Source organism: Scyliorhinus torazame, chromosome 20, assembly GCF_047496885.1.
Source record: "Scyliorhinus torazame isolate Kashiwa2021f chromosome 20, sScyTor2.1, whole genome shotgun sequence".
Lineage (NCBI taxonomy): Eukaryota > Metazoa > Chordata > Chondrichthyes > Carcharhiniformes > Scyliorhinidae > Scyliorhinus > Scyliorhinus torazame.
The window spans coordinates 42,574,320-42,599,393 of record NC_092726.1 but is presented as its reverse complement, the minus strand read 5'-3'; the positions used below and the strand labels follow the sequence as shown (position 1 = coordinate 42,599,393).

Genomic DNA, 25,074 nt, shown 5'->3' with positions numbered 1-25,074 from the left:
CAAGCCGGTCATCCTGGGTGGTGACTTCAACTGCATCATCGATGCGGCTGGACGATCCAGAAAAGCCGACAGCAAACTGGACGCTACGTCCAGACTCCTGATGGAAACGGTAAAAGACGCCAAGCTGCTCGACGTCTGCAGAAACCCTGCAGACGGCGCGCAGCATAGATACACATGGTCACGGCCTGACGGGTCCGTCCTCTCCAGGATAGACTTCTTTTTTGTGTCCCGAGCTTTCACGGTCAGATCCACCGACGTAACGCCGGTGTTCTTCTCTGACCACTGCCTCCTACTGGCCGACTGCCACCTGCAGGAAGACCAGGGGGTAGGCAGGGGGACATGGAAGCTAAATGTAAAACTGCTGACCCCTGAGAACATCGAGGAACTCAGGAGGAATTACAAAGGTTGGAGAACCGTGAAACCCCTCTTTGGGGCCCCACATCTCTGGTGGGAAGCAATCAAGGGGAATATCAAGAGGTTTTTCATCCTCAAGGGCGTTCAAAAGGTGAGAGAGAGACGAGGGGTCATGTCCAGGCTCCAGAACAGTATGCAAAATTTGCTCCAGCTGCAGTCGATGGGGGTGGATGTCAAGGAGGATCTCCAAGAGGTGAAGAGCCAGCAAGTCTCGCTCTACACCTCGGAGGCCTCCAACGTTATCTTCCGTTCCAGAGTCCGCTCCGTGGAGCAGGACGAAAAGTGCTCACGCTTCTTCTTCCAAAAGGTGCACAGAGAGACCACTGTGATCAGCAGCAGGAAGGAAGAAGATGGCTCTGTAAAGTCATCGCAGTCTGACATCCTGAGGATCAGCCAATCCTTTTATGCCGGACTGTATGACCTGAAGCCAACAGATAGCACTGTTTCCCAGACCTTCCTGTCGACTATCACGGAGGTCATAGGCGACAGCGAGCTGGAAAACCTGGACAAACCACTAACTCTGGACGAGTTGACAAAGGCCGCCAAGTCCTTCGAGACGAGTAAAACTCCCGGAAGCGACGGCTTACCGGTTGAGTTGTATTCGGCTCTGTGGGACTGGATTGGCCCAGACCTGCTGGAAGTGTACGAGAGTATGCTTCTGGAAGGCAGCATGTCAGAGTCCATGAGGAAAGGCATCATCACCCTCATCTACAAGCAGAAGGGGGAAAGGGAAGAAATTCGAAATTGGCGACCCATTTCACTGTTGAATGTGGACTACAAAATTCTAGCTAAGGTCATCGCCAATCGGGTCAGGTCTGATCTGGAGTCGGTGATCCACCCTGACCAGACCTGTGCTGTACCTGGCAGGAAGATCTCTGATAGCCTCTCGCTACTCAGGGATACGATCGCCTATGTGCAGGACAGGAGGGTGGTCACTTGCCTCATCAGCCTTGACCAGGAGAAGGCTTTTGACAGAATATCGCACACCTACATGATGGATGTGCTCCCCAAAATGGGGTTTGGGGAGGGAATCCGCAATTGGATCAAACTGCTCTACACAAACATCTATAGCGCAGTCTCAATCAATGGGTGGGAATCAGAAAAGTTCCTGATCAAATCCGGAGTCAGGCAGGGCTGCGCTCTCTCCTCTGCCCTTTTTGTGTGCTGCATAGAACCTTTTGCCGAGTCCATCAGGAGGGATCCGGGTATAAGAGGAGTGACGATCCCAGGCAGTGGAGGCATGCAAGTCAAGGCCTCCCTGTACATGGACGACGTTGCCGTCTTCTGCTCGGATCCTGCGTCTGTACGCAGGCACTCGACCACCTGCGACCAGTTTGAAATGGCCTCGGGAGCCAAGGTAAACCGTGGCAAGAGCGAGGCCATGTTCTTTGGGAACTGGGCCGACCGGTCCTTTGTCCCCTTCACTGTCAGGTCAGATTACCTGAAGGTGCTGGGGATATGGTTCGGAGCTGCTGGGGCGTGCACCAAAAACTGGGAGGAGCGCATAGGAAAGGTAAGACAGAAACTGGGCTGGTGGGAGCAACGCTCCCTCTCCATTGCGGGCAAAACCCTGGTCATCAGGTGTGAGGTACTCTCGGTGTTACTGTATGTGGCGCAGGTCTGGCCCATAACCCGACCCTACGCCACAGCAGTCACCCGGGCCATCTTGGAATTTTTCTGGCGACCCAAGATGGACCGTGTCCGAAGGGACACCATGTACAAACCTCTGGAGAAGGGAGGGCGGAATGTACCCAACGCCTCCCTCATCCTGTTGGCCACCTTTGTGTCCAGCTGCATCAAGCTGTGCGTGGACCCCCATTATGCAAACACCAAGTGTCACTACATACTGAGGTTCTACCTGGACCCGGTGTTACGAAGGATGGGCCTGGCCTCATTGCCGCGGAACGCTCCAAGTAGTTGGACCGTACGGTACCACCTGTCTTGCGTGGAAAAGGTTTTGAAGGAAAACACCTTTGACCACAAGGCAATGAAGCAGTGGTCAGCAGTTAATGTCCTCGAGGCCCTCAGGGAAAAGGAGACCGTGGAGGACGTGGGATGGTTCCCTGAGCAGACTGCCAGAGTCATCTGGCAGAACGCCTCATCACCAGAACTTTCAAACAAGCACCAAGACCTAGCTTGGCTGGTGGTGAGAAGGGCCCTCCCTGTCAGATTCTTCATGCACACCCGAAGGCTCTGCACCAATGCACGCTGCCCTCGGAGTGGCTGTGGGGGAAATGAGACGGTCACACACCTCCTTGTGGAATGTGCCTTTGCAAAGAAGGTCTGGAGAGAGATGCAGTTGTGTTTGTCAAGGTTTATTCCAAACAGATCTGTGACACAGCACTCTGTGCTCTACGGACTGTTTCCAGGGACACACACCGAGACAAATATCAACTGCTGCTGGAAGGTCATCAACTCGGTAAAAGACGCTCTTTGGTCTGCCCGAAACTTGCTGATCTTCCAGTGCAAAGAATTGTCCTCGACCGAGTGTTGCAGACTGGCACATTCCAAGGTCCAGGACTACGTGCTGAGGGACGCACTCAAGCTTGGGGCAGCTCCCGCCAAGGCGCAATGGGGAAAGACCAATGTGTAAAGTCTTTCCAGCAAATATACACCGAGGGGCGGGTAACAGTGTAAAGCCCCTCGGTCTGGGCAACCAACACTCCAATGTACAAAAACAAACATGCCACTGTAAATATTTAAGAAGGAATTGTAATATAAAGAGTGATATGTGTATGATAATATCAAAATTGAATGGAAGAAAGTCAAGGCAACATGTAACCCTGCCGGAAATGTACAGTCAAGACAATTTGAAATGTTTCCGTAATGCTCATGATAAATTTTTATGAATAAAGTATATTGTTTTGAAAGAAAAAAAAAAATCTGTTCTTATCAGTTTAATATCTGATATGTCCTCTATCTGGGGACCGAATATTAAATTGATTTTTGGGACTCGGAGATGGTTCAGGGGCTTGCTCCTTCCGCTCCACGCATCAACCTGGTCTTGCAGTGCTTCCAGGAATCGTGCCTTCACCCCGCTTTGGGGCGCAAAATGTATAAAAGCAGAAAATGCTGCAAAACGTGGCTTCCCCTTTTCTCTCTTGTCCAGTTGTCTCATCTTGACCAATTTAAGGCCTTTCAGGCTCCAAAGCATTGCTAGCTTTTCTGCTGGCGGGAGCTTCGTGCACGAATGTTGCGAGCCGATGGACTCGCGGACTTGCGGCAGCCAGGCTCCGTTTTCAGCTGATATGCCGCACAGATTTCCTGCTGCTTTTTACAGGCCACTTACCCTCACACCCGGATGCCGACTTGCCTTCTCCTGACTTCAGTTACCACATCCCTTCATCCTGCACAACGGGAAAGTGTGGCGACAGACTGAACGGCATCCTGATTTGGATGTTTGTATACCTTCACGGCGTCTCTTTTCGCTCTCCTGACTCCACGACCAACACGCCAGGGTGGAGCTCAGGGAGACTAGACATTGCCCCCTGTTGGATTCCGCCAGTATTTGCTGCTTGCACGGATTGCCCTTTGTTCGGCAAAGGTGGAGATTTCTTCGACTCCCTCCGTTGGTTGTCACTGGGCCTTCACAGCGTCTCCATTTCATCTGGTGACGACAGGGGACGGCTTGCCAGACGATGTCTTCCTGTTGTGATTTACTGGTTCTGCATGCACAGACTCCACCGTGCTCGGCCAAGCTGGAGGTCTCTTGACCAACAGTGACCGTAGACTAAAAGTTCCAAAGCACAGTCGAGCGCAGCAAGGTGCACCTGAATGTCGGTGGACGAGGAGGACAAGAGCCATTGTCGGAAAATATGGGCTATCGCTTCTCGGCCTTTTGGATCTGGTCAAGTGTAGTATCTGTTCTTATCAGTTTAATATCTGATATGTTCTCTATCTGGGTATCGAATATTAAATTGATTTTTGGGACTGGGAGATGGTTCATCGCCAGATACGCTGAGCTGAAAAGTGACAGCGTGCAAGTGAAAGACACCTTCGGCATCTGGACAAATGAGCACCAGGTCAAGGTGACCCTAAGAACAGACAGCAACGGAACCATCCTGCATGCCCCCTCCAGTTTAGCTATTGGAGTAAATCGTGGTTACCTCTACTACGTGGGACAGCCACGAGTATGCCACACATGTGACAAAACGGGGCATGTTGCTGCAAATTGCAGTGTGACCTTCTGCAAAAACTGCAGGCAGGAGGGACACATGACTAAGGACTGCAAAGAAGACAAGTGCTGCAAGCTGTGTTCGGAGGCCGGCCATCTTTACTGGGCCTGCCCGAAACGCGGGGCGAAACATGCACTGATCATCAGCAGCGGAGTTAAAAAGGCGACCAGAGAGGAGGTTCATACACCCTCCACCGTAAATTACACCACGGCACAAAATGCGGAAAAGCAACAGAAGGGCCCCCAACAAAAAGAGGAGGCCCCAGCACGCCCTGACAACCCAACCCCAGCCTCATCTGATGAGGAACACTCAATGGAGGAGGAAGAGGATGGGGCAAAGAATAAAGAGCCCTGGGAAACAGTGAACAGGGACAAACGAAAGAGGAAACAAAAAAACAAACCGAAGAACCCCCCGAGGGGGAGTGGCAAAAAGCGACACCTTTCAGCCAGCGCACTTAGCGCCGCCACCTCCTCCGATGAGGGAAAACAAGACAAGAATCGGCCTCAAATAAAGAGGCAAAGCACCAACGTGGAACGGGAGGCACAGACCCCCCCAGACCACCGACCGGGAAGAAAATAAAACCCGCCGAGACAATCAACCCCTGCCTCATGGGAACAGCAATATGACCAACGGCCAGCAAACGCCGGACATTCAAAACAAGGTCAGAGACCAACCCCCGATTGTAACGAGCAGCAACAACCCAGGCGAAGATCGGCCTGCAACCCCAACACCTACTGACTGCCACAACGAACGCCAGGGTTACACCCTCCCCAATGCATCTGCATCAAAATCACGGGGCCAGTGCGGACCAGAACAGTTTTCTCAGCCCTGCAACTGTGCTAAATATTGCGAGCACCACCGGCATGCTGGGGAACATCCAACAGCTGGAACAGCCAACTGTATAGACTCTGGACTCTTGAGACTGGTAATTCTACCTTTTTATAATGGGTTTAAAAATTGCATCCATAAACTGGGAGGAGCGCATAGCAAATGTAAGGCAGAAATTGGGCTGGTCGGAGCAACGCTTCCTCTCCATTGCGGGAAAAACCCTGGTCACCAGCTGTGAGGTACTCTCGGTGCTCCTGTACGTGGCGCAGGTCTGGCCCATAACATGACCCTACGCCACAACCCTGGGTTACTGTCCATGTGGGGTTCGCACATTCTCCCAGTGTCTGCGTGGGTTTCACCCCCACAATCCAAAGATGTGCAGGGTAGGTGGATTGGCCACGCTAAATTGTCCTTTCATTGGGAAAATAGTAATTCGGTACTCTAAATTAAAAAAAATACAAACAAAGACAACACGATGATTTTTTAAATTAATTCACCACCATACACCTAATGATAAAATATTTCACCTAAATCCAGGATCCGACATTTTCTTTCGGGTTGAATTTCATGAATGTCAGGAAGAAGGGACACCGGGAATTGTGATTAAATCGATTGTAACATGGCTAATATCAGTAACGTGTCAACATTTACCCAGAATTGCTTTAACTGCCAAAATGGTGAGCTGCTCCCAATATTCCTGAGGTCATTGTCTCCCACAGATCATCATGACTTTTGCCATAGTCACCCTGCAATACCGTCGGTCTATGTTGACAATCTCACGAATCGGCTAACTATTCAAAATGGCGCCCCATGATGTTGGGGACTCCATAAATCATGGTCACATTCTATGCGTTCGCTCAATACTATTCATTTTTCCTTTATATACTCCCAGACGGGAAGCACGGTGGCGCACTGGGTTAGCCTTGCTGCCTCACGGTGCCATGGTCAAAGGTTCGATCCCGCTTCTGATCACTGATCGCGTGGATTTTGCACATTCTCCCCGGGTTTGCGTGGATTTCGCCCCCACAACCCAAAGATGTGCAGAGTAGGTTGATTGGCCACGCTACGTTGCCCCTTTATTGGAAAAAAAATGAATTGGGTACGCTAAATTTAAAAAAATATATCTATATATTCGCACACTGGTCAGCGAGCGTCTCTGTCAAATCTCCTGATTGCTTCTAACCGCTCGTATATACACTATTAAAACTATGAAAAACTATTAAAACTGGATAGAGATTCCTTCGTGCTGTTGGTTTGCCGAAATTTGTCACTTGATACCAAAATTAACAACGATAATGTAAATCCTGTATCTCCGCTTTCTATAATATCGAGTGTTCGTCAAGTGTGGCCGATCCTGGAAATCCTCAGTCATCCTTAAGAACTCAATCCTGGTAGTTATACTGCCTATAAATCCATCTTTTGATACCCATTGCCTAACTTATGGAACATATTCCAATAGCTACTCAGGAATGTCACAACCACAATCATAGAATCATAGAATTTACAGTGCAGAAGGAGGCCATTCAGCCCATGGAATCTGCACCGTCTCTTGGAAAGAGCACCCTACCGAAGGTCAACACCTCCACCCTATCCCCATAACCCAGTAACCCCACCCAACACTAAGGGCAATTTTGGACACTAAGGCCAATTTATCATGGCCAATCCACCTAACCTGCACATGTTTGGACTATGGGAGGAAACCGGATCTCCCGGAGGAAACCCACGCACACACGGGGAGGATGTGCAGACTCCGCACAGACAGTGACCCAAGCCGGAATCGAATCTAGGACCCTGGAGCTGTGAAGCAATTATGCTATCCACAATGCTACCATGCTGCCCGTGGTCTCACTGGAATATACGAAACGTATTTATTCCATTCCGTATTTTGTTGTCCTGCTCCAGTTATAAACAATCCTTTTCCGAGTTAATCTTCGTAATGTTTCCTCAGTTATTTTCCATCAGTTTGCTCTAAAAGCTCATTACCGCAGACAATGACAAGCCACAAAACAGAATCATTAGGAGAACCTCCAGATAAAAGCACATTTCTATCGATGGGCAGCTCAACCATGGCCTTACTTGTCAGTGTGTCATCTGCAAAAATACATTGAATGGTCGGCACGGGCTTGGAGGGCCGAAGGGCCTGTTCCTGTGCTGTACATTTCTTTGTTCTTTGTTCTTTGTACTGGACAATTAAACAACGCACTGAAGAATGAGTATGCACAAATATCCCCATCCACAGTGATGCAGGACCCCAGCAACGACTGTGCAAAAGTTATGACAACAGTTATCAGACAGAAGTGCCCCGTGGGTGATAATCAGTGATTAATTTCATATTTCTGGCGTGACCTTACAAAGTAAGCGCGGATATTGATAATGGCAAATGTCTACGTTTTAATTGATCTTCTGAAAACAACAAATTATCATTGCTAATTACACATTGCTGTAAAATTCTATGTCGAAAACTTCAATAGACAAGCTCTGTCTCCCCGGTCATGATCCAGTTAATGGACTCTAAAAATCGGTAATTTAGTTATTAACTGTGTTTACATTGTTAACAGAGAAAAATCTAGGGTATTGACAAAACGGAAATAATATAATCATACAGTAATAGAATTTACAGTGTAGAAGGAGCCCATTCGGCTCATCACGTTACCACCGGACCGTGGATAGAGCACCCAACATAAGACCACACCTCCATCCTATCCCAGTAACCCAGTAACCCCACCTAACCTTTTTTGGATACTAAGGGCAATTTATTATGGTAAATACACCGAACCTGCACATGTTTCCACTATGGGAGGAAACCGGAGCACCCGGAGGAAACTAACGCAGACACGGGGAGAACCGAGCCTGGGGCCTGGAGCTGTGAAACAACTGTTCTGACCATTGTGGTACCGTGCTGCCCCTAAAGTATATACTTAATAGTTTTCTGCCGGTTACAAATTAATGAAGTTAGCTCTGTAACATCATTGCAAATGCCCGGTTAACATTCGGACACCAGTACTTCTAGTGGATAGTTTTCAAGCAGTGGAGTATAGAAATGAACAATACATGGAGAATTTTCCAATAACGTCATATCCCAAAGAATTAAACATATTCCGATAAACGGCCACTTTCTGCATTTCCCGATCAGCGCCCTGTCTAAACATTGAAAGTCCTTCAACATTTTAAACATAATTCAGTAAACTCTGGACTGAGTCTATACGATACGTTTTTCAAACTGGCCTAATCATGCAAAGCTTAATTAAACAGCTTATACTTAGTTGGAATCTATACAATGTCGCCTTTAAACCCTCTATAATCGGCAATATTCCATCAGATTGATTTTCAGGATGAACACTCACATTTGAGTTGAGGCAGCTTCTTAAAAGTGTCCAGCACCATTTTAACTCCTTTAAAATGATTATTTGGTGAACATGAGCAGTGGGTATAGGTGCCTTGGTATAATTTACTTTCCTTACTTTTGACGTGTGACTATTCTAATGGATATCTACAAGTTACGTGGGTCCGTGTTTATATCCGAAACAGGACAACATGGTCCCCGATTGGTTGGTGGCCAGGACAGGTGCTCAGGACGTGAGGAGGTGTTACATGGAGACCGCTGGGGACGCTGTGTGATGTTTACTTTGGTTTAGAAGCCGCCAGTATGATCTGTGAGCATCTTCAGTGCGGGGCGGTAAAGAACATCATGAGAGGTGCTCCCTTTGGAAAAGGAACCGGCCCAGTGTGGAAGGAGAACTACAGGTGCGACGGGAACGAGTCCAGGTTGTGGCAGTGTCCGCTTTCATCCGTGGACGATTTTAGCTGCTCCCATGGAAATGAAGCCAGTGTCATCTGCTCGTGTGAGTGTCCTCAATCCAGATAATCAGAGCAAAGTAAAATGTGGCACAGAAAATGAAGCGGCCATTCGTTCCATCGTGACCATGCAAGCGTTTTGGAAATGTAACTCAACTTTTCGCAACTCTAGAGTGCCCTCACAGACCAGTGTTATTTCCCTTCCACATAATTGATCAATTCTCTTTTCAATGACATGATTGATCTTCACTTCCATTATACCCACACTGTCCATTTCCGATCCAAACCACTCACTGCCTATGAAAGTACTCTGAAGTCACAATTGTTATTTTGTCAAGTATCTTAAATCTGCCACTCCTCCCATCCTCGCCCTATGCCGACGGGAACATTGCGTCCATATCTGTGTTACACAGAACTCTCAGGATTCTGAACACCCGGTCAAATCGGGAAGTAAAAAATCCTCAGCACTACATTGAGGGTAATTAGAGGAGAAGTCCCGCGTGTCCACTCCTGTATTTTGTTTCACTCAATATCACACAGGACAGATTATTGGCCACTCTCACATGGCTGTTTGCGGGACTTTGGTCTCCTCCTTAATGTCTCTATTTTTTTTTTCATTTTGCATATTCCTGCAGCTGTTTGAGACAATTCACCGTTGCAATGGCAGAATAATAGTTCTCGTATTCGGCACTACAGGAAAATTCTTTCCCACACTCTGAATTTACATACCTAGACTGCAAGCATAATTTCAAAGGAGTTACATTCTCTTCTCCTGTAATCCCAGATAATGCCGCAATATTCCCTCCTCTCGTGCTAGCTGCCTGTACCGATTCTCTGCACGTGATTTATTTCCCCTAATGTTACCTCATAGCTCCAAAATGTTTTCCAAATCTGTCCTGACCATACCGATGGAACTAGCCAATTGAACCAGAAGGATTTGGGACGCGACTGCGTTCAGCTGCAACCTATCCCAACATTCCCTGATCCCTCTTCCGCAGAACTGTTGCCCATATTGGAGGAAATTTATGTCCAAACCCCAGCATCTAATCTCCAGCTAGGTGTACATGCGTTTGCTAATGTTAAAAAAACAGAGTTGCATTTGGTGCAGTACCTAATAAGGATCTTTCTACATATACCGGCCAACGTGCGAGCGAACTCTGGCTTTCGATAAACAGTATTTGCATGACTCTATCCCTCTTTGTCATTGTTTCTGACACGGACCACGAATGCTGACTGTTCAGCTTCCTGCCTGACAGTGCTCAGCATCCGCGTAGTCACACCCTTCACTCTTGCACCAGAGAAGCAGTCTGGGGTAAAGATGATCTAAATCTGCGTTAATTTGTTTCACTGTTACCATTGTTCTCAACGTCTCACTTCACACAGATGAAAATTGGTCACTGAGATTGATGAATGGGGGTAGCAGGTGTGATGGCCGAGTGGAGATTTACTACAACCGCAGCTGGGGCAGAGTCCAGGAGAGCTGATGGGACCTGAATGACACTGACGTGGTCTGTAGACAGCTGGGCTGCGGAGCCGCGATAGCCGCATATAACTCTTCACAATACGGAGAGGATGAAGGGTCAGTGTGGGTGAATTATGTCCATTGTAAAGGAAACGAATCGCATCTCTGGAACTGCAGCTCATTCCCACCGAAGTCGCCTCACACTGACAGCATCGACGTAGGGGTTCTGTGTTCAGGTGAATAAACAGGTCACTGTGACTGAAATGAACGGGAAATGTGTCATGGGCAATGGGAACATGTCATTTCTTCCTCAGGGGCCTGTGGACCAATTATTTAACACTGGAGCCAGGATGAACATGGGCAGTAATAACACATATTTGGAACTATGCTGACAGATTGAACAACGTTATAAATCTCTAGGTCCCGCCCCACAGTAAATACAGACATAGCCAATAAGGACCAATGACAACGATGACAAATGAATTGGTCAAAGGGGTAGGTTTCAACAGCGCAACTGAAAGGGAGAGGAAAGGTTTATGTCAAGGAATTCTGATATTGTCTGTCAAAAGCCAATGTCGGGGCTGTTGATTTTTTTTGTTCGTTCTTGTGATGTGGGCGTCGCTGTCTGGGCCAGCAATTGTTACCCATATCTAATTGCCCTTAAACTGAGTGGAGTGCTAGACTATTTCAGACTGGGGGAAGTTAAGACTTAACCGCATTGGTGTGTGGGGCTATAGTCACATGTAGGTCAAAACGGGTTAGGACAACAGACTTCCTGCCTGAGGTGCATTAGTGAATGAGATGGGTTTTTACGACAATCGACAATGGTTACATTGTCATCAATAGACGTCCAATTACAGATTTTAATTGAATTCAAATTCCACCATTTCGTAACATGGGATTAGAAGCCGCGCCCCCAGAGCTATCCCCAGGTCTCTGCATTAGTAGTCCAGTAACAATACCAATACGAAGACGCCTCCTCATTAAGTATGGGGGATCGATTGATGTATTTGTGCATTTGAACATGACAATGATATTCTAAAGCTAAATTATGTTATAGGATGAAAGTGCAGGATAGATCAAATAGGTGATTTTGGTAGGCGGGGGGAGTGTGTGAGGCAATGTAATTGCGGTGGGCATTACTGGTGAGATCAAATTTGCGCGGTTCACTTTGGAAAGTGTTGTTTGCATTAGCGTTTTTGAAGGGAGCAAGATTGGTTTCCCAGCTAGGCATTTGGGAAATCCTCCTGTCTTGAAAGAACATGGATCTTCTGAAACTTTCAGCCGGAAGTGTGGTGAATTCGCGGGGAGGGTCAGTGCTTGAGCGGTTAAGCCGCTTTTTCTCTCAATGATGCTACCAACCCATTGAACATTTTCTGATTTGTACCATTAAGAACATTATGGCGATATCTGATGAAATATGGGCAGCAAAACAGTATGCAGTGAAAAACATAACATAAAATGTTTGCTTAAAGGGATTGTGTTTAGACTTATTAATTGGCATAATTAGACAATTGCGGGCGAAACATTCTATCCAGCATAGAATGGGCCAATCCCGAAAACCACGGTGCAGATTTTATAAAATAAATTGAGAGTACCCACTAATTTTTTCCAATTCACGGGCAATTTAGCGTGACCAAATCACCATACGCTATTCAGGTTTGGGTTGTGGGTGTGAGAACAACGCAGACACGGGCAGAATGTGAATTCTCCACATTGGCAGTGACCCAGGGCCGGGATTAATCCTGGGACCGCTGCGCGGTGAGGCAGCGGTGCTAAACACTGCGCGCTTTATCAATTTCCAAATGATTTGTATCGGTTGATTCAGATTTTCGGAACAGGCATTTCCCGACGTCCCATTGAAGAGCAGTTCCACATTGCCTTCACGGCGTTATTTTCCAGTCACCATATTATACATTTAGGTAAGACTACAAAAGTGTTGGACAACAAGTATTCATTTACCTGTGAACAGCAGCTTGAAAGGGAGATTTTAATTCAGCCGGCTGTTACACAATAGTTTGAATTAAACAGTGATATGAATTTGTGTTAGAAGGATAATATTCCACTGCATTATTTTCTATCAGGACACAAACAGTTAAGGCTATCTGACGGGGCAAGCCGGTGTGCTGGCCGATTGGAGATTTATTACTCTGGGACCTGGGGCTCAGTTTGTGACGATTCCTGGGACCTGACAGACGCTGACGTGGTTTGCAAACAGCTGGCCTGTGGAAATGCATTGCAGCTTCCATTTCCTGCTCCGTCTGGACCAGGCACAGGCAGCATTTGGCTTGATGAGCTGGACTGTTCCGGGAACGAATCGTCTATCTGGCAATGCCCCCATGCATTGTGGGGAAACCACGACTGTAATCATAAAGAAGATGTGGAGATCATGTGCTCAGGTAAAGATCGTATTTCCTTCAGTTTTCAGCGAAGTTTCATACTGAAGATATATCCCCGAGTTTGGTCGGAACTGCACTGACGTAGGTTAGTCGGACTAACGCCGAGTGTGGCGTTTATTCTGCACACAAATAGCATTAAAACGTTGATTCAGCCTACCGGATCTATGTTCCCTTCCGATTCTTTCTCCTCTCACTTCCGTTTATACTCTCAGTGTAAAAGCATCGGTGCTGTCCGCCTCAAGTATCTTATGTTTTCTGAGTTTCACTTTCCTCCAACTTTCTGGCAATCAGAAGAAAAACATGTTCTCCTGAACTCACTGTGAATGTTATTCGTACAACAGATGGTCGTAACAGGGTCATACAGATCCACAGCACAGAAAAGACCTCTCGGCCCATCGTGTCAGTTATATATTGTGCAGTCCTCTTCAGAATTAACTGCTTGCCCCATTTTCTGCCTCCTATAAATTTGGAACTTTTACTTGTGAGGGCAAAGTACGACTAGTTGATGTATATCATCAGGAACAGTAAAACCAGCACCAATCCATGTGAACATCCCGTTCGTACTTCTGCTATTTAACTAACAGAATAATTTACAGTTAATTTTACAGCAACTTTCCTACTGACTCGCTTGTTTCTCATTTTCTGACCTGAGTTAACAATGTGGGAACTTGTCAAAGCTCTGCTGACAATCCAGGCTGATTTAAAGGAACGCATTCATCATAGATTATCAGAGAATTTTCAGTGAAGGACGCCATTGGGCCCATCGAGTCTTCACCGGCTCTTGGAAAGAGCACCCTACACAAGGTCAACACCTCCACACCCAATCCCCATAACCCCGTAACTCCACCCAACACTAAACTTTGCAAAGTTTCCTAGTCATTCAATGCGGTACATCATGTAAATATCTGGTTTGGAATTCACATTTACTTATTATGGACTGTATCGTTTGGTTGCAGCTGCTCGTTTCTGTTAATTTTCTGATATAATATCAATGAAAATGTTAACTCAACTGGCGCAACATATGTATTGCAGTGCACTGTGGATAAACAATTGGTCAATTGAACCAACAGGGTGTTTGTTATTTCATTGATAGAACACAAAGAGCTCCGTCTGGTTAATGGAAAGCATCGCTGTGAGGGGAGAGTGGAAGTGTTCTACAATGGGACCTGGGGCACAGTGTGCTCTGACAAACTGGAGAACCGTGATGCAGATGTGATCTGTAAACAGTTAGAGTGCGGTACCGCCGATTTCATTGACTATGACGCTAAATCATTTGGAATGGGTACCGGCCACATTTGGCTCGATGAGATCGAATGTCTGTCACATGAGACGACACTTTGGCAATGTCAGGGAGACCCGTTGGGTCAACACAACTGTGAACATCGGGAAGATGCGGGTATTGTTTGTTCAGGTAACACAATGAACTACTTTGTTTGCAGATGTAATTTCACATATTAATGTCATCTTCATTCAACATGTCTGTCTTATCAACAGGGGGAAACACAATAAAGGGACCACACTACAGTCTCAAGGACTGCGGTGGAGAATCAGGTTCTCCTTCACCTTTTCTAACAGCTGCCTGATTGTATTCTGCGCTTGTGTCACGTCAAGTGTAATAATTATTTTTTCTTTGACAAATTCAGGACAAATCTTGCGCTTGGCTGGAGGTGACACCAAATGCTCCGGACGAGTGGCGATATTGTGTAACAACACTTGGGGCACGGTATGCGATGATTCCTGGGATATGAACGATGCCAGAGTTGTGTGCAGGCAGTTGGAGTGTGGTCCCCCTCTATTGCCCCAGGAGGGGCCTCTTTTGGCCAGGGTAACGGTACTACCTGGCTGGATGAGGTGAAGTGCACTGGAAATGAATCCTTTCTCTCTGATTGTCCTTTATCATTGTGGCCTCAAGCTGACTGTGATCACAAGGAAGACGCCAGTGTGGTTTCTTCCGGTAAGCATCGCACAGAGTGGTGGGAGCTTGATCTGGACAGGGGTGTTTGGTTCTTGGTTTCATAGATTATCATAGAATTTACAGTGCAGAAGGAGGCCATTCGGCCCATCGAGTCTGCACCGGCTCTTGGAAAGAGCACCCTACCCAAGGTCAACACCGCCACCCTATCCCCATAACCCAGTAACCCCAACCAACACTAAGGGCAATTTTGGACACTATAGATTAAATCTTCTGAATATGAAGCACGTATATAAATTAAGAATAACAGCTAAATTTCGAACATCAAACCCAAATAATTGTTTATTTTTTTCGACATGTTCCACAGATCCGCTTTTCTCTCCAACTTCTTCTCCATCCACGCCTCAAGGTACATCTCGTTGATAGAAATCATTCAATATTATTGTTATTTTTATATTCGGGGAATAATTGGACATGGGAATTGCCTTGTTGCGAGGATTTCTCAAAATGATAATCATGTAAACATTGAAAATTACACGGTGAAACCTTTATCTGTGAAAACTTTCCTGAATCTTTAATACAGCTCCTGAAGATGAAAGCACTTCCATTCCTCTTGTTATCTGCATATCACTCGGAGTCCTATTGATCTGTGAGTTACTCGCCCTGGTGACAGTAATGCAGAGGAAGATGTCAATAAAAGGTGCGGCTCGAATCGAATTGTGAACCTCACACTGAATTTTGAATGTTGCTTTATCTTCTCTTCAATGTCTCTTTCCCCAAACTGTACCCAGTCGGTTGTAAGACAGAAAATAACATGCTATTGGTCAGTCGTTTCGTTCAAGGTATTCGAGAAACAGTAACATCATAGAATCATAAAAATTGTACAGTACAGAGGGAGACCAGTCGCCCCATCGAATCGGCACCAACCCTCCTAAAGAGCACCCGACGTAGGCCTGATCCAACCCTCTATTCCCGTACCCGCACCTAACCATAGGCACTAAGGGGAAATTTAGAATGGTCAATCCGACTAACCTCCACATCTTTGAATAGATTCAAAACATTACACTTAAAATAGGGAATTTTCATCAGCCGTCCAGGAGACTCGAAATTAGTTTCATTTTTGTAACAATAGATCAACACATGGAATGAAAACACTTTAAACTCTGAGCTCAGTATTTTCTTTAGCTGCTTATATATATTATTCCATTCAGTATTCGTTGTAAGCCTGCACAGTCTGTGACGATGTCCACTGTCAACTTCTCTGAATGGAATCAGCCGCCGTTTTCAGAAGTGATGGAACATTTTCTATCTTTTACATTCTGCATCCCAGCACAACAAACACTCTGATATCAGTGGATCTCTGCTGGTGGTGCAGTGAGTACTGGGCCCACAGCCGAGTCAGAAGCTCCGCTTCAGGTCCAAAGACTTCATATACCAAGGAAAATCAAAACACCTTGAAAGTTCTTTCCATGGCCACAATGACACACAGGTAAAGTGGGGGAAAGTCCTGCTCCGTCAAGCTTGGTATGGATTTGTGACCGTCTGGCGACAGGCTGGCGACATTTTCCCTACAGAATTTTGGCTATAGAATCTGATGAACCTTTGTCTTGTGAACCACTATGATTGGGGCTGAGAAACAAAACTGCTCCCTGTATCTTAACTCGCACCAAGTTATTTTGATTCATATCTGATGGACAGAACAATAGTGGCCCGGAAATCCCTCCGTTACTGATCCTTGAAATCGAGTCAGTGGAATTATTACTGGGCCAATCATCCAGAGACACAAAGTAATGCTCTGTGTTCCGTGGTACAAATACAGCCTCGGCAAAGAGGGAGATTTGAAATGAGTCAATCTGGAATTATATGTCTAACTATGATTGTAACAATATGCTAATCGTTCCGCTCTCCCGCCAACAGGTCCTCTCACTGGCGGCTGGGACTCACCATCTGGTTTCTACCAACCAATTTATGCAGAAATATATAATACTCCACCTGACAAGGTTTCCATCCAGACCCGTGCTTCAGGTTTGCATTCTGTATTCACTTCAAAACCAAGTTACAAGGGCAAATACCGGTTCAGGTTTAACAAGTTTAATTTTCAGTGCACTGGCTGCACAACACCATTCTCGTGCAACAAGGAGATCTGTATTTCTTCATCTTCAGATGATGAATGATTTTGATTCGATTCCCACTCTCCCGAATTGTTCCAGAATGTTTTTTGTCGGCCAGTGCATAACATAGAGAGCACCGTAGCAGTTTCCCACAAGGCTGCATCGCGGCTCCATTTGCCCCCAGCAACGTTCAGCTTCAAATAAGTATCGGCAAAGCGGCTGCTGGAATATGTAAATGAACATTTCAAAGCTTGCAGATGATACCAAGTTGGGTGGGAGGGTGAACTGTGACGAGGATGCCGGAATCCAACAGCATGCTCTGGACAGGTACGGTGAGTGGTGAAATCAATGGCAGATGCAGTATAATTTGGATAAGTGTGAGATTAATCACTTTGGAAGCAAAAACAGGAAGGCAGATTACCACCTGAATTGTTGTAATTTGGGAGAGGGGAGTGTGCAGCGGGACCTGGGAGTCATTGCGCACCAGTCGCTGAAGGTAAGCATGCAGATGCACAGGCGGTAAAGGAGGTTAAGGGCTGGATGAGCTCAGTGGGCTCGACTGTTGGTTTCTAGTGCCGAACAAGGCTAGCAGCGTGGGTTCAATCCCCGTACCAGCTTACGCGAACAGGTGCCGTAATGTGGCAACGAGGGGCTTTTCGCAGTAACTTCATACTTGTGACAATAAAAGATTAGTATTATATTATGGTATTTTGGCCTTCATTGCAAGAAATTTCGAGTACAGATGCCGGGATGTGTTGCTGCCATACCTCGAATATTGTGCACAGTTTTGGTCTCCCTTTCTGAGGAAGGATGTTCTTGCTCTCGAGGTAGTGCAACGAAGGTTTATCAGACTGATCCCAGGTATGGACTGATACCAAGAATGGTAAATCTGTCAAATGCGGAGAGATTCAGTACGTTAGGATTGTCCTCTCTGAAGTTCAGGAAAATTATCTCATCGAGACTTACAAAATTCTAACAGGTCTAGACAGGGTAGATGCAGGGAAGATGTTACCAATGATGAGTGTGTCCACAACCAGGAGTCACAGTCTGAGGATTCAGGGTAAACTATTTCGGACAGAGATGAGGACACGTTTCTTCACCCAATGTGTGGTGAGCCTGTGGAATCCATTCCCACAGAATGTATTCACGAGGCGGCAAGATATAGCACTTGGGGAGAGTGGGACATAAATGGAAAAGATAGCAGAGGCAGTACTGCAGTTATTTACTAGTCATGACTAAAGGTGTAATGTCAGGTTCCTAGCGGAAAGCTAGGGATATTACTAATAAATAATATTACTAAATTATATTACTAATAAAGGATGAGAAGAATATCTCGGAAAATAAACATCAATCCGCTGAACATTATCGAGAGGAAAATTCCGACTAAAGGAGGGAAGAAAATCAATACAAATAAAAGAATATTAGAACGGTCAGCGCATCTTTCAAATAGGACCTCTCAGATAATCAACAACACTGAATTGTTTTAAAGGCGCCGGAGCAGATATGGTTTACACTGTAAATCTTGGTGTCTAATATTAAGCTAGAAGTTAGCACCTAATACACTAATGAATGAGACCAGAGCACAGCTGTCAGCTAGGTGATAAGTAGGTGCAATGTGGCCTCTGAGTCAGACGTTTTCAGGTTAAGGTTCCACCCCATAACTTGGACAGATAAATGAAGTCTGGCACTGCGGTGCATTGCTGAGCGGGGAGCTGTGCATCTTCGGATGTCAGCTTTCATTGGAGCTAGTGAAGAGAGGAACATCATGTCCTCTATTCTGAGTATAAAGTATCAATTGACCACGCTGAAGAAGTCTTGAGGGTTTGCCGTTTTGTCCTGACCAATAATGACCCCTGTCGCAAATTCACACAATCAGGTGACATGTTCTTTTTGTTGAAATGCTGTGATGTCCGTGGTATATTGCAACTCACAAATTGACTGCTGTGTTCCCATATTGTAACAGCGACTAATTTTAATTGTACATCTTTAGCTGCAAAGAGTTTAAAACCTGCTGATCATGAAAAACACGAAAAACAAGTGGTTATTTCATGAGTATGAAGTCACGTGGCAAGCAGAAGAATTAGTCCCAGTTGGTAGTGATCGAAGGACTAAATTCTGGGAATAAATGCATCCATATAGACGGAAGGAGGTTAGGAATGTGCTCTGCATGAATAGGCGCTAAGATGAATGTTGTTTGTAATTTGTTGGATCAACTTTGAGTTTGGAGTCAAAACTACATTTTAACGATGGTCTCAAATTGTGGTAGGCGGAGATGTACTGACTTGATAGAATAGATATGCGATTGGAAAATTAATTTTCACATAAGTAACTAACATAAATGAAAACTTTGTGAGAAAAGGCACCATGTCATGTATTAAATTAAGAATAATTTAAATGGCATACTTTCTAAAAGGGATTAAGAACACAAAGGTAGAAATCTGATGTAAAGTAAAAAGGTCAACTAAAACCAAATAAAACACAAATGTTCATTTCTAACACCGGGAAAACAGACATTTCCGGACAAAGTCAGCAGGTGTGGCAGGATTTTGGGAGAGACCAACAAATCCAACACGTTGAGACCATGTGACTCTTCCTGCCAGACCATCTGACTGTGACATAATTTGATTTTCAGCATCCGCAGAATGTTGCTTTTATAAAAGTTTATTTTTAACCAGGTATAACTGGAAGGTAGAAGAATGAAGATCAAAGCCAATCGAACTCTGGTTGGATGGAATTGGAGTAGATTGTATGGATCTGAAGAGGATATTACGAAAGTGCAAGGACAGTTAAGGGGAGGGCTGATCACAATGTACAAGAGCGTGAACAGTATTGAGGGGTGCTGTTTATCCAGAATGGATGAACAGAAAGGAAGCAAAATGATCGCATTTGGCGCATTCTGGCTCCACCCTGAACCATTGCCCGCGGGTTCCACGATCTAAATCCACTTCTGATGTATTTACCGTCAGTGATATTGAAACAGAGGGAATTATTGTGGGAGGGGAAGCGGTTCTGTATCAAACACCCAACGGCTGATGCAGACCTCACGGATTATGGCTTATATTATTTAATCCACTGGGATATCTGACACATTAACTATCCGAACGGACGGAACTGTTAGATGACAGAAGTGACATTTATTGTCCACCTGATGGACATAAATAACAAACCAGTCATTTTCTGGAACACAGGGTTTACTGCAGAAACTCAGTATTAGTAAGGAAGTGGAGATAGGAAACTGATGACAGTGAAGGCCGATAAATATCAGGACTTGATAATATACATTCCAGGCTACTTACCAACGTGGCGCTAGATCTTGTTGATGCATTGTGCGTCATCTTTTATGATGATTTGCACTTTGTAATTAATTATTGGAGGATAGCTCATGTAATCCCATTATCCAGAAGGAGAGGGTGAGTGAAAATGGGAAATGATAGATCAGTACACCTAACGTCAGTAGTGGGGACAATTCTAGAGTCATTATGAAAAACCAAATAGCAGGCCACTTATAAAACAGTGATAAAATCGTGCAGAGTCATCATGGATTTACGAAAAGGAAAACATGCTTATGAGTACGACTGGAATTATTTGAGCATATAATCAGTAGAATATATAAGGTGGGACAGTGGGCCTGGTTTACCTAGACTTTCAGAAGGCTTTCTACAATGACCCTCACCCGATTATCAGCAAGTGACATTGAAGCGCAAACGATTAGGGGGAGGATATTAAGATGGATGGAATTTTGTTTGGCAGAAAAGAAGCAGAAGAGTAGGGATTTTAAAAAAAAATCAGAATGGCAGTCATTGAGGTATTGCATGTTTCAGTGCTGGGACCCAAGCTGTTCACAATATACATTAATGATTTAAAGAATGCAATATGCCCAACACTTCAGATGACACACGCTGGGTGAGAGGGTGAGCTATAAGGAGGATGGATACAAAGATGTTTCAGTGTGATTTGGCCGAGCTGAGTGGGAAAATTCAGGGAATATGCAGTGTTATGTGGATAAATGTGAGGTTGGCGGCAAAAGTAAGAAGACAGAATATCATCTGATTGGTTATAAATTGAGAGAGGGGTTTGTGCAACGAGACCGGGGTGTCTTCTCACACCAGTCGCTGAAGGTAATCCTGCAGGTACAGCAGGTGGAACAGAAGGCAACTGGTTTGCTGGCCATAAAAGTAGAAGAACAGGATGTCATGGTGCAATTATAAAGTGCCTTCGTGAGACCACACCAGGAATATTGTACAGTTTTGGTCACCTTATCTGAGGGGTGATTTGTTTTTGCCATAAAGGGAGTGCAACGAATATTTACCAGATGGATCCCTATAATGGTGGGTCCGACATATGAGGAAATAGTGAGTCCTTCACGATAATTTACGCTTGAGTTCAGAAGAATGCAGAGCGTTTGTGGCATCTATCTGAAACCTATAAAATGCAATCAGGATTACTTCCTTCACTTGGATATGATATTGTGTAATTTGCTACTACAAAAAGTAATTGAGCCCAAAACACATATGATGATTTCCAGAACGAATTAGAAGGGCCGAATGACCCACTCCTGCTCCTACGTTCCATATTTCTATGTCTCTCTATGTTCCTCTGTATAGTTGTCCTGAAAAGTTTGTGCAGTTTCTTCGCCTGATCTCCCAAAGTTGAATGTTCTTCCAAAGTGGAGTCATGTATCAATTCCAGGACATTGTCACAATGATGGTGAAGTTATTGATACCTCGCCTCTGATTGGTTGAAATATTATGTGTCGTGATGACTTTATGATGACTCCACCACAAACAACTGATCCATTAACCAATCACTTTCTGTTTAGCAGATTCTGCAACGATTAACACTCTCAACCAGATTGAATATTACAGCAGTCACAGTTTGGGTGACACTGATCCTGGATCCGCATATCCTGAAGATGAATGCCCAAATATGCAGGGTATGTAGAAATTTACTTTATACCATCTCGTTTCAGATCTTCACTCTGTAATATCTGAAATACCAAAACAGATCAACTATTAAATGAGAGATTCAAGGATCTCAGGTATTGCACAATGATTTCAGTAACCGAAACATCTAAACTGCTTGAGTCTGAAACAACGTCTTATCATTTCTCCCAATAAAATAAATTAATTAAAAATAAACGTTTCCTTGTGATTCTACACAAGCCTATGGAGGCTGTGAAATGTTTGCAGGTTGGTGGGATGTACATTTTCTGGCAACAGTATGAATTTAAACTAAAATTGAAAATACTGCCGCACAAGCTGGCCCAATAATTCTCTCCACTCAAACTCAATGACATCATACCGTAATCGATCTACTTTCCTGCCCCGGTATTACTTGGGAGAGAATGATTAAAGTATATCATTCTAACTGTCCTTTGGACGTAAGTAACATCAACTGCAAACACCTGTGCCTCTCAGCTCCTGTTTCTGCCGACTATGACGATGCTGAGACTGAAACCATTGACGCCCAGAGTGGACACATGCTGCAGGATCCTGGGTCTGATGATCGCATTACATTGGGAGAGTTCAGCAGTGATATCCACACTCTGGGTAAGATAATCCTTCTGTTCTTCTGTTTCTTTGAGAATCGCTCGGTTCCGTCGATGATTTTCCCCAGCTCCGCTGAGATAGGCTCTAGGATGAACGATGAGCCCAATGGACGACCTGCAGATTTTGCTACATCTGGGGCAGCTTGATGGGCTGGGAAAACAGGTTGTTTAACAGGAGGATCATCAACTTTTCACAATTCAAGTTCGGCTTTGCGCATTTCCACGAAGTCTCTTGATGTGCTTCATGCCATTGGGGGTGACCCTTCTACATTATTGGGCTTTCAAATTCCAGGTCCTTCCATTGGTCGTCGCGCATGTTTCAATTTGCTTGGATGTTTGATGACATCCCTGTACTTTTCCACGTCCCTCTTGCTGTCTTCTGTTGCGACTGCGTTCCCAATAGATTATCAGCTCTGGTTATTCCCTCAGTCACCAACCTTCTTGTGAGGAATTGACTCTCTCTGGATTGAAGTTATTCTAATCGATCATGGAACAAAGTGGGATTTGCAATTGTTCATGTCGCGAATGCAAATAATTTAAAGAAAGCATCTAACTTTCAGCCCAATGTTTAACTGCAGTATGCTCATCCCCACAGTGTACAACAGTCATATCCTCATTGACCCAGCATTCTCGGTTCCTTCCGCACCTTCTCACAATACCAATGTTATCTGTGTCACTAGCCGGGGGGGTTCTACCATCATTGGGCAGTGACCGTTTACATCTAAAGTTTACAAATCTGCATTGCACTGTTAAACGGCGATGGTTAGTTCCATTTCCCTCTGTATGTGGCGCGCTGCTGGGGCGTTCCATGTCCCGTATAATTTTGGGTCTCCTGGACTATTCCCACGGTTCACTGAGTGAGAGTTTATGAGAAAAAACGGAGAATGTTTTTGTTAGAATTTTAAAAGGCCAGTTGCACTTGAAATGTTACGAAAGAGAAAACATGTAGATGTGATTTCTTTCGATGATCTCTTCTTTCTTTTCACCCATCTCAGATAATAGTCAACTCCACATCCCTGAGGTGACGTCCACAGATATATGATTCTACATTAAATCTGATGGAAGACATCAGAACTTTTCCAAAATGTCATCGCTTTGATTATGCTTTGCTGCCCGATATCAATATTGTATTTGACTGAATGAGAGATTACTTCCTGTTGTGTTTCTTAGAATCACATTTCTCTCCTTATTTTGTGTGAAAGAATCTGCATTCTGTCTCTTTAGAAATGAAAAACAAAATAGAATGTATATCCAGTATTGCACTGCCCATGTTAAAGCTGTGTTAAATCGCAGTGCATTGTGGAACCGAACCGGCATTATAATTAAATAACTGATGCTGTTTCATGTCAGGTGTATTGGAAGACCATTTGGTATGATCCCTCACTCTTGCACCATTACATTAAGATTAGGAGTGATAAATGCATTATTTCTCTGTTTTATCTCCAGTTATTGATGATGTGGAGATGCCGGCGTTGGACTGGGGTGAGCACAGTAAGACGTCTTACAACACCAGATAAAAGTCCAACAGATTTGTTTCGAATTACTAGCTTTCGGACCTCAGCTCCTTTCTCAGGTGAAGGAGCTGCACTCCGAAAGCTAGTAATTCGAAACAAATCTCTTGGACTTTAATCTGGTGTTGTTAGACATCTTACTGCCCTGTTATTGAGCCCGTACATCATGTATTCGAGGAACAGCGATCACTGCATTCTCCCAGCAGCCAAGTCCCACACATTCATTCCAGCACTGCCCCTGACAATCGGGTCCTGAAGGCTGTAATCAGAATTTAACGTAGTTTTCTCACTTTAATTCCCCAATTTGTATATTCATTTCCATTAGTGTTGCCCCACTCAAGAGATCATCGGCAGTATCACCCAGTATCACCCAGTACTGGAGAGAATTCTTCGAGACAGGATCTGCTCACATTTGATTATCATAGAATTTACAGTGCAGAAGGAGGCCATGCGAATCATCGAGTCTGCACCGGCTCTTGGAAAGAGCACCCTACCCAAGGTCAACACCTCCACCCTATCCCCATAACCCAGTAACCCCACCCAACACTAAGGGCAATTTTGGACACTAAGGGCAATTTATCATGGCCAATCCACCTAACCTGCACATCTTTGGACTGTGGGAGCAAACCAGAGCACCCGGAGGAAACCCGCGCACACACGGGGAGGATGTGCAGATTCCGCACAGACAGTGACCCAAGCCGGAATCGAACCTGGGACCCTGGAGCTGTGAAGCAATTGTGCTATCCACAATGCCACCGTGCTGCCCATTTGGAAGCAAATGGACGTGTTAGTGAGAGGCAGCATGGTTTTGTGAAGGAGAGGTCGTGTCTCACTAAATTGATAGAGTTTTTCGAGGAGGTCACAAAGATGATTGATGAAGCTAGGGCAGTGGATGTTGTCTATATGGACTTCAGTAAGG

General features: G+C 45.1%; 2 pseudogenes; both read left to right on the top strand.

The window, feature by feature from the left end:
- Positions 1–3,270: 3,270 nt before the first annotated feature.
- On the top strand, positions 3,271–3,449 carry LOC140397307 (U2 spliceosomal RNA; annotated as a pseudogene).
- Positions 3,450–4,236: 787 nt separating this feature from the next.
- LOC140397366 (U2 spliceosomal RNA) lies at positions 4,237–4,402 on the top strand (annotated as a pseudogene).
- Positions 4,403–25,074: the final 20,672 nt, after the last annotated feature.